Genomic DNA, 13694 nt, shown 5'->3' with positions numbered 1-13694 from the left:
ACCCCAATGTCTGGTCAACCCGTAGGGTACCTTTGAGCACGCAAGGCGTCTAATTCTGTGATGCTCATTGCTCGTGAAGTTTCATTATCCGAATCTCCTGTCTGGGATTAAAACAGCATTTTATATCCTGCCTTATATTGTCATATAAATATGATATTGATATGTGGCACATTTTTGGGCTTTTATTCAGAACATTAAAATCCAGTCCATCAGTTTAAAATGTTTTAAGAATAATATGTTTAGCTTTCCCTTTTTTATCAACAATATTAAACTGCGTTTACTTAATTTTACATTCTTCAATTGCATATGTTATGATTGTATATGAATACGGTATTGTATCGATTATAATGCATATCATTTAGAGTTAGGATCTTAGGACTTTGCAAGTTACAGTAACTCAGATGTATTATTTTCCCGCCATACATTTTTAATTTCTTCTATTCCATAAATGTGGACACAAATAGAAATGCCACTGAAAGACTCGCTGCATTTTAATATTTGATATGGTCTACGGTTTAACAAATCTCCTCAGGGTCACGAAAACATGAACACATGAACAAAAAAAAAACACATGAACAAACAAACACACAAACACACAAACACACAAACACACAAACACAAAAACACATGAACACATGAACACATGAACAAACAAACACACAAACACACAAACACATGAACAAACAAACACACGAACACACAAACACACAAACACATGAACACATGAACAAACGAACACATGAACACACAAACACACAAACACATGAACACATGAACAAACTAACACATGAACACGTGAAAACATGCAAATGTTGGAAGAAAGAGAACCAGAAAATAGTCGCTTCTGCATTCATGCGGAATTCATGTGTGTGTGTGTGTGCCATTGAACTCTATACACGTGCACGCCCACGAGCGCGCCAGTCAAACGTGCACGTGCACTCATGGAACCATTTGCGTGGAGTCCGTGCGAGGGGGCGAGTCCCCAGAAGCGTCAGATGGAGACGGAGAATTAGAGCAGAAAGAAGAAGAAGAGGAGGAGAGGAAGGAAACATGACGGGAAGAATACAAAATGAGCGCGCTTCGAGAAAGAGCGAAACAGCAGGTCGGAGCATCCAGAGGTCATCGCCATGGCAACCTTTGCCCGGGGAGTACGGCTGACCGCCCCGCCCAGCCGTACAGATTGTAGGTCACACATGGCCCCGGCGGTCCAACCACGTCTTATCCGGCTGGACCCCCCCCCGTCATAACGTACCGCGCAGCCCCTCTGCACCAGATCCTCCAAGACACTGCGTGATAACAGGCCAGTTTATAACATCATGTTGACACAGTGAGCCCCCCCGCACACACACACACACACACACACACACACACAGACACACACACCCACACATACAGAGACACGCAATGCCCCCCCTCCACAACACTGAGCAGGTCCCGGCGGTAGCCCAGGACGAGCGCCGTGTACTTTATGGTATCACATGACTAAACATGTAGAAAGACGGCACAGACATTTTCAATGGCAGTTAACGAGTTTAAGAATTGTTGCTTTGGGCCCACGGGCATAGAATAGCTGATGAAAGTTCCATACGACGCACACACACACACACACACACACACACACACACACACACACACACACACACACACACACACACACACACACACACACACACACACACACACACACACACACACACACGAGGTAAGGTACAGCTGAGAGACAACACAAATAAATGGTTAAAACGTTAAACACAGATTCATACGTATTCTTAAAATAATAACGTAAAAACCCTTTTTTCTAAATTCAAAACATTACTTACACTAATATATGTATATATATATATATATATATATATATATATATATATATATACATATATTTATAGATATTTGTTTATTCATTCTCTTCAAACGGATGATGATTTAATTTTCTCAAAAAGAAGCAGGCCTCAGTCAGTGGAGCGTTGAGTGTGGATCTATAGAGTAGAAGAGTTCTCCCAGATCAGATAGAGCGCAGTTCTGTAGAGCGTGGATGAGTAGAAGAGTTCTCCCAGATCAGATGGAGCTCCTCTCTGTTCTGCCTTAGCGCCGCATAACAACACATTCTGCTCTGAATGATTCATGGTGTTAGCATGCAGCAGAGAAGGCCACCACAGCCCAGCCCCCCGTTTTACCCGTTAAAGAGCAGAGGTATACAGCCCCCCCCATTTTACCCGTTAAAGAGCAGAGGTATACAGCCCCCCGTTTTACCCGTTAAAGAGCAGAGGTATACAGCCCCCCGTTTTACCCGTTAAAGAGCAGAGGTATACAGCCCCCCCGTTTTACCCGTTAAAGAGCAGAGGTATACAGCCCCCCGTTTTACCCGTTAAAGAGCAGAGGTATACAGCCCCCCGTTTTACCCGTTAAAGAGCAGAGGTGTACAGCCATGGAAATGGAGAACGAAAAACGAAAAACAGACAAAGTGAAACCCAACGGTCAAACTCAGAATGCTCCCGTCATGAATATTTCATAAACTCAAAACGAAAAATCAGTTGATGCAACACCAGTGACCCCCGGGCCCCCAAAACAGTCAAAGCCAAAGTGGATCGATTCGGGCTTGAATGAATTTTCAGAGCCCAAATCGAGTTTGTGCGTGTGTGTGTGGGTGTGTGCGTGTGTGTGTGTGTGCGTGTGTGTGTGTGTGTGTGTGTGTGTGTGTGTGTGTGTGTGTGTGTGTGTGTGTGTGTGTGTGTGAGAGAGGGACCCCTGCCGTTTCTCGTCCCATTGGTCACCGGCCCGTTGCGAGTGATTACATGAGTGAGCGGGCAATAAGCGAGGGTGACCGGGTCCTCACCTCGGCCGACATGTCACGGTGTCGGCGAGGGGCCCTCCATTTAGCCCTATGGAGGGACGGATGGCCCCTCCCAGAACACACATTTCTATCAAACCTGGAGCTACGCTTGTCGCCGCTGTAGCAGAGGAATGATAGATGACACACACCTCGACTGTCAACGCACCAATCATAAATCAAGTGAAGAAGGGCTTATATTTTATGTTTCTGTCAGAGCTATAAAACGTGAAATACAACGGGCGTCAGGGCTCATCAGAGGTCAGCTCCTTCTAGCTCGTGATTTACTTTGGAAGAGGTACTGGTCTGTGTTCACTGAGGGGCACTCGTTGAACTGGAGGGTCGAGTTGTAGAGTAGTATTTGAAAGATGTGTTAAGACCAAGTTAAATGTATTAAAATGAAGTAAAGCTGCAATTGATATTAGGTTGCTTTTTGGGGTTTTGTATTATGAACAAAATTATTTCCGATTTTTGTTTAAATGTGATCATTGATCACATTCTTATTGATTCCCCTGTATTTGGCAGAAGTCCATCTTGGCTAGCCAGTGATCTAGAATACCCCGGAATGTGATGTCCATCGCGTTACATAATTTCCTCCTGTACAGCAGGCATCCGTGTCTTAATGTATTAACGGACCAGAGAATGCCGCGGAACTTTCCAGGGAAGTCAACTTCACTCAGCGTTCCCCCGCTGAACCCCTCGATGCTAACATCTCACACGGAGCGTTTCTCAAAGGACAGCTTCTGAAACGCCGGCGAGATGAAGGGAAACAACTAAACTCAAATCTAAAAAGCGCCGTTCGAGCGAAAAGGTGACTAGTTCAACGACGTGACGATAACGCGATCTGAAACCACTTGAAAGCGTCTCGTCTGCAAGTTGAAAGAATTGACCTTCTGCGTTGGGGCGACGCGAGGCTGCGCGGAGAGATGCCGCGGCTAAGTGGAGTTCTCAGAGCGAGACTCAGCCTGGAGGAGGGAGAAATATTTCATGAGTAATTTAATATCTGGCACACGAGGACACGACCCTCTATATCCGGTCGGGATCAGAGCCGGGTCTTGGTCGAAGGAGCAGCGCTGATTGGACAGGGAGGCAGATAGTGTGATGCACTGTACACACATCCACCAATCACCTTCAAGCCTGCTCCGTGTGTGTGTGGGGGGGGGGGGGGGGGGGGGGGGGGGGGGGGGGGGAGTGAGGGGGGGTTTGACTGTGGTTGGGCTCTTATAATCGCTCTAGTTTGGATGCTCTTTGAACTGAAAGGATGCACTCCTTCCGGCCCGGGGACCAACTCGTTCAGCGGCTCTCTGCCGTGCGTTACTCAACAATGTGTCCCAACGTGGGGAGCTCCTTATGCCTTCTGCATTAGGTTGGTCTGCTCCTGCATGTCCTGCTCATTCCCAGGAGATCAAACCCGGCTTTGAGGTCATGTCCTTCCTAATCCCCCATCGGGACCTCACCGTACCTATGTGTTCACCTCTGACCCCACGAGCCAATCAAAGAAGCAAAAAATAGGAAGTAGTAGACTTTACGCTAGTAGAAAGTGGACGCTATCCTATAGTATAACTAGGTGGGGGGGGGTCTCTGGCCCAGGGGGGGTCTCTGGCCCTTTGGGGGGGGGTCTCTGGCCATGTGGAGGTCCTGTGAAGGAATGTTTTCTCTCAGGCGCCTCTGAGGCGAGAAATCGATTGGCCGCCATCAGGCATCACGCCATTGGCCGGCCCAGACAACACACGCGCCGCTGACATCGTTGGGGTGCAGGTGTGCATGCGTGTGCGTGTGCGTGCATGCGTGTGCGTGTGCGTGCATGTGAGTGCGTGTGTGTGCATGTGAGTGCGTGTGGACGGTGTGCGGCTCATATTTTACACTAAGCCCACAAGCTGCTTGTAAAATCAAATAAATATAGTTTGTGTAAACCTTATTTGCTGAATTGGTTTTCATTAAAGTATTATCTTGCGCATATCCATGTGTATTAAGACGGATAAAGTAGGACACATCTGCATGAAAATATCAACAGCAAACTCTAGCCTTTTGCACTTAATAATTCAACGATTGGAAGCCAGGCTTTATACAGCTAGCATTCTTACACTTTTAGAGCTGTGTTATTTCATTCATCCCGTGTGTTGGTGTGTGTGTTGGTAGCGTGTGTCAGTGTGTTGGTGTTCTTGTTGGTGGCATGATTTGGTGTTGGTAGCGTGTGTGCGTGTGCGTGTGTGGCGGTGGTATCCTCCAGGTTGTTTTGTTCGTGTGTATGTTATCTGTGTGTTCCAGGGCGTTGTGGGAGGTTCCCTGCGGGGCGCCGTACTGCGGTCTGTCATGTGTGTGGGAGGCGGGGTCCTAGCATGACTCTCCCATGACTCTGAACATAAGCCCTCGGCCATCGCCGCCCCGAGGGTCGGGCCGGGTCGGGCCGGGGTCGGGCCGGGGTCGGGCCGGGGTCGGACCGGGGTCGGGCCGGGGTCGGGCCGGGGTCGGACCGGGGTCGGACCGGGGTCGGACCGGGGTCGGGCCGGGGTCGGACCGGGGTCGGGCCGGGGTCGGGCCGGGGTCGGGCCGGGGTCGGGCCGGGGTCAGGCCGGGGTCGGACCGGGGTCGGACCGGGGTCGGGCCGGGGTCGGGCCGGGGTCGGGCCGGGGTCGGGCCGGGGTCGGACCGGGGTCGGGCCGGGGTCGGACCGGGGTCGGGCCGGGGTCGGGCCGGGGTCGGACCGGGGTCGGGCCGGGGGCGGGGGGGCGGGATGCACTTCATGACCACGAGTCGAGGCCGGGAGGGAAGAGACTAGTCCAGCCCCCCGGGGGGACGGGGGGACGTCCGGTTAACCCAGAGAGAGCTCCTCCCAGGACTGACACTGACAGGGAGAGACAGCTCACCGTCTCCATGGAGACCGGGGGGCTCAGGCAGAGGGGCGGGGGGGGTGAGGATCGTCTGCACGGCCCTGTCCTGTGGAATGGACACCTTGGCTGTCATACATCATACATACGTGCATACATACGTACATACATACGTGCATACATACGTGCATACATACGTACATACATACGTGCATACATACGTGCATACATACGTGCATACATACATCATACATACGTGCATACATACGTACATACATACGTGCATACATACATCATACATACGTGCATACATACGTACATACATACGTACATACATACGTGCATACATACGTACATACATACATACGTACATACATACGTACATACATACGTGCATACATACGTACATACATACATACGTACATACATACGTACATACATACGTACATACATACGTACATACATACGTACATACATACGTACATGCGTACGATATACGTTATTTATCATACTGTATATATTGTTTATGTATGTTCCTTGTCCTCTTTTTCATTAAGCACCAGGGGGGAGCTCTCCCAAATTTCGATTTACCTGTACCTGTACTTTGACAATAAAGATCATTCATTCACATACATACATACATACATACATACATACATACATACATACATACATACATACATACATACATACGCACGTACATACGTACATACATACGTGCATACATAAATACATACATACGTACGTACATATGTACATACGTGCATACGTGCCCACATACAGACAGACAGACGTACGTACATACATACATATGTACATACATACATACTATACATACAGACTGTCACACAAGTGGTTTGTTTTCAGGGAAAGACGTCAGAATTGATGAACCATCGTCTGAACGGCGCCGATAGTCACCGCAGGACGTTCACAGAGCGCGAACCGTACTCCCACCGAACGGGTACTCCCTGGCTGAGTCCAGGAGGCGGGGGCTCGACCAACGGCCTTGGCTTGGCTCGTTCATGGAGCGATTGATTGGTTCAAACCCCCTGAGTCATCCAAAGGGAATAGGTTTCGGACCCACCAAGTCCCAGCTGCCTTCGACTTGTGAAGTGGAGGGTTTGCCCACATGGAGAGAGGACAGAACCTTCTGAATTGAGAGGGTCCTGGGAGATATTGTTTTTGTTAAAAGGCCTCACACTGCTTGGATAGGTACTTTGATAAGTAAAAGATTATCCTCGGGTTGGTATATCTCTGCATTGTTTGAGTCCCATTGATGGTTCATCTTAGCTCCGGGCCTCCTAACAACATCACTTTCATTCCTACTGTTGATGCAAGAGGACTTAGATAACGAACCTGGGTGGATCAGTCCACCAGCCTACCCCGTGGACCGTAGCAAACGTTGCTCATCTATCCGTCACAGATCTAGGTGGACAAGCCCACTTGTGATGTCATAAGAGACCGATTTTCAAAACGGCTTGTAACGGCTAATCACATTAACAACTGGTGGCGTGTCATGGGACCTGTGAGGTCTCTGTTGTCCTTCATTACTGCTTAGTAGCACTTTTAGTCTTCAAGAGTGAATCACTGCTGTCTGAGCTATGGGTCACAGCCAGTCATCTGCAATGTGTCCAGAGTTCTGGAGAGAAGAAATGTGTACGTCATGTAAATTATTTGAGTAAGGAAAGGTAAACTGGCGTCTCAAAAGGCCTAGCATTAAGGAAATGACAAAACCCATCGCATTCACCGTACCAATGGGAATCTGGCATTTGGCCTTTTTAAGGTGCTATCTCTTCTGCCTCTACGGCTTTGTTTCCACTTCCTGTTCCACAATAATACCAGTTTAAAATGTGAGAGAATAACTCGGGAAAAGACCTGTAGCCCCAGATAGAGGGCCCTGGAGGACAGAACAAATAACAATGAATGAACGGAAAAGAAACCGAATGACCTACATGTTCATTTTCCAAGGATCCTTCCATTTCCCTGGTCCTTCAACAGGAGTTTAGTCGGGGTCCTTTTCTGACTTAAACCTTATTAAGTCAGAGAGTTAAGTTATATAGAGTTATACGATGTACGAGGTAGTGATCAATGAATTGTTTTTCTAAATAGCTTGTAACCTTCTTGGTTATAGTATATCTTGGCCACAAAAGCCATACCATTGACTTTATCACAGATTTAAATAGAATGGCTTGAATTGCATAATTTACAGTAAAGTTCCCACATTGCAAAACAGCTGATCCTAGAGGTCCTAAGGGCAGAGCCAAGGTCCACCCCTGATTCACCCCCGGATCAGCCCACAGACCTATCGTGCCCCCGGGGAGAGGCCGGCTTCATAATAACCATTGACCGACTAACGATCCTCGAATGACCACTTAAACTATGGACTCGCACTGACTTTATGGTCAGCTCATCTGGCTGACCTATGGATGAGGAGTGGCGTCCATGTGAGTGTTGTGATGAGCCCAAAGAGCTGTACGTGATTATCTCGACCGTGGACTACTTCGACAAGTGCCCGAAGCGTCATTACCTTGTGATTGATATATTGTCACGTTCTATTGCATCTTGGTACAGGTCATAATGGGTACATATTCAGAGCTGTAAAGTTTTTACAAAAAATTAAACATCAATATGACGACGTCGCCATTTGATTGCAAGTTGATGAATAATTTCCTGACTTCTTTATTTTCACTTTCATCATGCCAGCTTTATATTTTCAGCAATGCAGCCTTATCTGACAAACATCTCAGACATATTACCGGTATGCACAACGACTGGAAAGTTATTGTCCACTGATCTCCAACTGCGACTCCAACTGATGGGTATTCTGGGTGTTTGTCCGTTTATTGACCTGGTTTTACCGGCTGCTTCCTGACGTGAGGGGAGCGATTATGGTAACGGCGACGTGTTGCAAGAGAAGCCTGAAGAGTCAACAGGGAAAGAGGACGGTCCTCCCAACAACCCACTGGATGAAGCACACATCAGCCCCTCAATTAGGGAGTGAAGGGGTAAGCCCTTACCACCAACACTGTAAAAAAACACATCATGCACACACACACGCACACACACACACACACACACACACACACACACACACACACACACACACACACATTGTGCGCATCTGGCTTTGAGCACATCTGGCTCTGCCTAACCATACTCAACAGCCAACTGTATTAGAATGCAGCCTCACGCAACGTCTCACGTGCGCAAACATGCGCGCACGCACACACAAACACACAAACACACACACCCACACACACACACACACACACACACACCCACACATGCACACACATGCACACACACACAGACACACACACACACACACACACACACTTGTGTGTATCAGAGGCGCACGTTGCTCTTAGTCAGACGGGGGGATGACCCTGGGGGGGGGGGGGGGGGGGGGTGACCTACATATACACCAGGACTAAATAGCTCTTATTGGCCGCGCTGCAGCCAGATGCTCTCCTCTTGCCCCGCCCCGCCCCTCCGCCGCCCTGACTGGTGTGAAGAGCAGGTCGGAGGTCATCGGAGGACCAATGAACACGAGGCTGGCTGCAAACCACCGAATCCCTGTGGATGTGGGAGGGGGCAGAGGGTACGTCAGCTTAGGCACCCTGCTCAAAGACCCCCTCCACAGCCCCAACCCCCCCTTCTCCCTCCCTCCCTCCCTCCCTCCCTCCCTCCCTCCCTCCCTCCCTCCCTCCCCTGTGGTTCTTATAGACGAATCACACGCACCCCACTGATGACTGGGCATTTCATCTGCCACAACACGGCTGCTCAACGAGAGCCTAGGGTTTGGTGTGTGTGTGTTTGTGTGTGTGTGTGTGTGTGTGTGTGTGTGTTCGTGTGTGTGTGTGTGTGTTCGTGTGTGTGTGTGTGTGTGTGTTCGTGTGTGTGTGTGTGTTCGTGTGTGTGTGTGTGTGTGTGTTCGTGTGTGTGTGTGTGTGTTCGTGTGTGTTCGTGTGTGTGTGTGTGTGTGTGTGTGTGTGTGTGTGTGTGTGTGTGTGTGTGTGTGTGTGTGTGCGCGTGCATTGAGGGTGTTCTGTGGACAGGTTCTTTGGTGATCATCATTTAGGATTGTGACATTTGTCAACTACCAATAAAAACATGAATTAATCAAAATAAATACAAAGTAAATCAATAATAACGAGATGAATAAATGATTGAGCATCATGATGTTGGTTTGCTCCATGTACAACGTATCCCCTAATATTCAACAGTTTATATTACTGCTTGCAAAAGTCATGTAGTGCATAAGATGATCATCTTTAAATTATTCAACCAAAGAAAGGATGTAATTGCAGCAAATGCAGACATAAATTCTAATTTATTTTTCTTAGCACAACATGTCAGTTCATCTGCCATGAACACATAGCTACATGTGAGAAGGGCAAACACGCCATCTAGTGGTCAAAGATCTCTAGACAGTACACTTGGCCATGCATTTCAATGACGATCTCTTAAAAACACAACTGAAAAAATGGAATCTAAAAAGAAACTATGAGAAAGTATATGATTTAAGGCTGTTATGTCAATAGCATAGAAAATTTGATAAAAAATTACATTATTTATTTCAACCCATCCAATAGTTGTAGGACATTGAACATCCAGTAGGCTAGTTGTCGTATTGTGGCGACCACGGGCGTGGATTGAGGATCCTGGGAGAGGGCTAAAGGTGCGGCCACACCAGACGCGTATCTCGCGTACTTTTTACGCGAGATACGCACGTATAATGTTGCTTGACCATTTTGTGTCAAAAATGGTCGCATACGCGCAATACGCGCTATACCTGTCCCTGAGTGACTTCCACCTCCTGCGACATACGTCCACTGACAAGAACATATATACATATTAAGTTGTGTAACCTGACAAGCGGGACAGTCTGTTGTAGTAGTATCACTTAATATTTCTGCTAACTGGTGCTACCGCTAACTGGCGCTAACTTTTTTCATAGTAGAACACAACCGATAGCTGAAGCCAAGCAAAATACACACACACACACACACACACACACACCAGGAACGCCAATATCCTCTGCCACGTCGACCCACGCCCTCTCTGTTTTGTTCCTGTCCCTGTACGACACCATCGTGGTGTCGTACAGGACAGGACGGCTGCACACGGCGACGATGATATTTTGACCCACCTCCATTTCTGTTCGTGTAGTGTCTGTAGTGTTGATCAGCAGAGAAATAGTCCGCCAAGACGTTGAGGTTGCTTAGTAACCAGAGACTCTGTCCATGCAAGTGAACGGAGCGTTCCCTCTTCGTCATAACTATCAAACCAAACATCCTTCACATTCACCGAGCGAACATTATGAAAGTAAAATGCACATTTCTCGCTAGAAATGTTTCCATAAAAGCATTTAATGGCGTAACTATGTTACTATTTCCACACAGAATAAAGAAAGATGTCGGCCGTATGCTTCTGTCCAAGCTCACTACTCTCTGCCAGTGACGTCGGGTCAAGCTCAACGCTGATTGGGCAACATGGCTAATCGTCATGCGTATGAGCGTAAAAAGTTCAATTTTTTGAACTCTTGAAATGTACGCGATATACGCGCGTATAGCGCGTAAATATACGCGCCTCATACGCGCGTACAATGTTGCTTATACGCGTAATACGCGTAATACGCGCGTAAACCAATGGTTCCCTATGGAAAAAATGGCGATTTCATACGCGAAGTACGCGAAATACCGCACCTTAACTCTTATTGTTTGGACCTTTCTGGGCCCTCCTAGGTCCTTTTAGTTACTGTTTGAGCTTTATCTTCCAAAATAATATCCCCAATAACTCCTATCCAAAATTCCAGCTTGTATTTGCAAATAACAAAGTAATATGAACGATCATGCAGCTTATTGTTATATTGAAGTTATTTACGCTTCCACTTGTCGGCCACCAGGTAGAGCCATAACCAATCGAATTTCCATTCTTTTTTTGCTTGACCATGATACTTTTAAGACTAAGCCATACACAAAGCATCAAATATATCAAAGAATAACTAATCATTATGCTTGGATGAATGAAATAGTATTTATTTTATTAGACAATGGGTGAGACAACAAGAATGTGTGTGCGTGTGTGCATCCAACTTGAAAAACAAGAACAAAGTGAAGGAACAGGGATGAATATAAGTGTTAACAAGAGAGGAATACGGTGAGGAAAGGAGACAATTAAAAGAGCAATACAAATAAAATGGACCACTGGTTATAAAACCCTCCAGCAAATGCAGATTCCACTGCCTTACATCTGCACGCTGCAAAGGAGGATGCACCATGTAAAGCGGGACCCAGTGTTTGAGATGCTGAGTGTTTAGAAAAAAATCCTCTCCACATATATCAGGCTGAGGTTTGTGGAACCAAAAACAAGTGGGAACAAGAATGAATAAGAACAACGAAGCAAACATACAGCAAGTGTGAACAAGAACAGCAAAGTAGAGGCAGGGGGTATCAATAAATAAAACAAAGTTAGTCATGTGTGGAACAAGAACAACAAATGTGTAAACAGGTGTGCGTGTGTATCTAACTTGTAAAACAAGAACAAAGTGAAGGAACAGGGAGGAATATTAAAAATGTATTAATAAACAAAAGAAAATACTCCCCATCAGGCTGAGGTTAAGGATAGCAAAGTGCATCAGGTCGAAAGGAAGGACAACAATAGCAGCCGTCGCAGCCGCGCAGCAAAGGCTCCTTACCCCGGAAGTAGGCGGCAAAAAACGCTACAACGGATTCCAATGGAAGTTTCACCTCTCTGTTATATCTATCACTCTGGCTGTGCCCATTTTATCTTATTTAATATTTAAATATTAAACTGCATATTATTAATAATTTTACTAATAATAATAATATCATAGGCCTTTAAAAAAAACATATATATATATGTATGTATATATATATATATATATATATAGCATAATTTAAATGTGATAGTTTCTAGTACAATCAATAACTCTTCTCCATTATGAAATGGTTTAAGCCTATATTAAAGAACCTTTGTTAAAAATTAGGTGACTGTTAAGTGTGAGAAATGTTTGACCTGTTTGGATGTTCCGTGGTATTAAACCAGATTGCAATTGAATCCTGGCTAGCGATATGTGTACAAAACCACAGCAGTACAGTCTTCTTCAATTACATCAAAGGTTAGAGAGATTGTAATAATGTATTGTCTGTGGCACATGGCAAGCCTGCCTTCAACAGAAGAGGTCAACCTCCAGTTTAGTGTATTAACATGTGAGAGATTACAGTGAGAATAGCAGAATGGAAATATCGCATAGCAGGTAATCATGCCTTTCTCAGCAATCAAGGAAATGGACGAGGCCACGGCATGTTAGGTAATGAAATGCAAGTGGATCCTACTGGAGTATAAAGAAGTAATAAAAATCTATCCAATAGCCTCAATTTAGAAGAATATTGTCTACTTTTTCTCTTTCTCTCTCTCTCTCTCTCTCTCTCTCTCTCTCTCTCTCCCTCTCTCTCTTCCAAACAAGGATTTTTTTGTTGAAAACCTCTAAAACAAATATGAACCTGATGTTCAGGTGTCTCAGTGAATCTAATGTACATCAGACCACCCTCCCGGGTGAGTGAATCAAACCCTGCTGTGTGATGCCGCTCTGGATAGCAGAGAGGGTATTAGTAGCACGGGATTAAGGCCTCGGTCATCAGGAGATCATGTAACACATGAGACGTGTTCCAGTGTGTAATCGCATGAGACACACACGCATCAGGCAGAGGAGGAGGAGGAGGAGAGGCAAATGAGGAGGAGGGGGAGGAGGGGAGAGGGGGAGAGGGAGGAGCAGGAGGCAAATGAGGAGGAGGTGGAGGAGGGGGAGGGGGGAGAGGGAAATGAGGAGGAGGTGGAGGAGGGGAAAGAGAGAGCGGGAGTAGGAGGGGGGTGGAGGAGGCAAAGGAGGAGGAGCATGGGGAGGAAGAGAGGGAGGTGGAGGAGGGAGAAAGAGAGGGAGGTGGAGGAGGGGGGTGGAGGAGGCAAAGGAGGAGGAGCATGGGGAGGAAGAGAGGGAGGTGGAGGAGGGGGGA

This window comes from Gadus macrocephalus, chromosome 13 (assembly GCF_031168955.1).
Source record: "Gadus macrocephalus chromosome 13, ASM3116895v1".
In the NCBI taxonomy this organism is placed as follows: Eukaryota; Metazoa; Chordata; class Actinopteri; order Gadiformes; family Gadidae; genus Gadus; species Gadus macrocephalus.
The sequence above is the reverse complement of the archived record's forward strand: the minus strand, read 5'-3'. Positions refer to the sequence as shown.